Source organism: Pygoscelis adeliae, unplaced genomic scaffold (assembly GCF_000699105.1).
Source record: "Pygoscelis adeliae isolate BGI_AS28 unplaced genomic scaffold, ASM69910v1 Scaffold577, whole genome shotgun sequence".
NCBI lineage: Eukaryota > Metazoa > Chordata > Aves > Sphenisciformes > Spheniscidae > Pygoscelis > Pygoscelis adeliae.
In genome coordinates, this window is record NW_008825116.1 from 132,786 (window position 1) to 134,283 (window position 1,498).

The window sequence follows — 1,498 nt, forward strand, 5'->3', positions numbered from 1 at the left end:
ACAGGCAGCACCAGGGACTTGGCAGGATCCCCAAGAGTGACTCCAGTCCTCCACGTGTCCCTTCCCAAGCCAGATGCTGGCTGACCCCTGTCCGAGCACCAAACGCTCCAGGCAGGCTTGGACCACGGGCATGTGGCAAGGAGCCTGCCGCTGGCGTCTGGCTGGGATCAAACTAATCTGTCCAACCGAGGAAATCCAGCTCAGCCAGTTCTGTAAAGCACCAGGCAGGCTGGTGCTCTACTCATACCCCCATCCCGCAGCCCTGGGCAGCCTCCAGCTGCCCCGGTATGGCATGGCTGGTCACTCGCCAAACCTCGCCGGAGTTGAGGTGAGGCTAGGGCTGCTCTGGCTGCATCCAGCTCACTGCCTGCTCTGTCCCAGCAGGCTGCTGCCCAGCGCACCCTCCAATGTTGAGGATGAGCCAATGCTGAGCCAACCAATGTCCCTGTGCCCAGAGGAGGGCACACACACTGCCACTTGCACTGCTGCATGTGAGCCCGGGAGCTCCTGCCAGACAAAGACCAGCCCTGTGCAGGCAGCGCTGGGCAGTGGTGCCCTGGCCAGGAGAGGACCAGGACCCATCACTGCACGCTGCCCGGACCCAAGCATGAGACAGTTCTGGCTGCCAAGGGCTGGCAGCTGCCACCATCGTGCCCAAGAGCCCGGGCTGGCATGGGTGACATGTCACTAGGCCAGTGTAGCATCAGCCATGAGCTGAGCCCCCGAAGCAGGCAGGGGTGGATGCTGGGACCCTGTGCCTCCCCGGGATCTCCCAACCAAGCCTGCTTGGGAGCAAAGGGCTGTGCAGTCAGCAGCTGAGCCGGGATTGATTTATTGATCCGTCATCCATAGGGGCGGGAGCTGGGAGACGCTTGGGCTTTGATCAGCCTCCCGCAGATGAGGCAGACATCAAAGGCTGGTGCGTGGGCAGCAGTGGCCTCTCTCTGGGACAGCGGGGAAATCCGGCTGCTGTCCTGCTGGGCATGGCCTAGCCTGGGGGCCCAGCTGCCCACGGGGAGCTGGGGCTGGGCTTGGGCAGCCAGAACTGGCACCCCCACCTTTTCTGGTGGTGCTGGGGAGGGGAAAGGGCTGGCAGGGACCAGGGCATCCCTGGATGAAGCTTATCCCCAGGGAGGCAGGGGGTGCCATGAGGATGGGCAGCCAGGCTCCCTCTCTGTGCTGCTGGCACTGGGGCATCCATCATCCCCAGGAGAAGCAGCAGATTGGGCTGCAGCTGCATCTCAGGGGATGACAGGCAGCAGCGTGGGCCCTATGGCTGTGCCCAGCTCTGCCCCGAAGGTGGAGGAGCAGGACAGGTGAAGGGAGCGGGGCAGATTTTAGTGCAGCTGCTAAGCAGGGGTGACAGGTGGGATAAACGAGCCCAGGCTCTCCAGGGGCCAGTAAATTAGAATCAATAGGAAGCAGGAATAATTTATTTGTTTGATATCGCCTGTTAATTAACTGGGCTGATGTGTGCGATGGGGAGTGGCAGGGAACC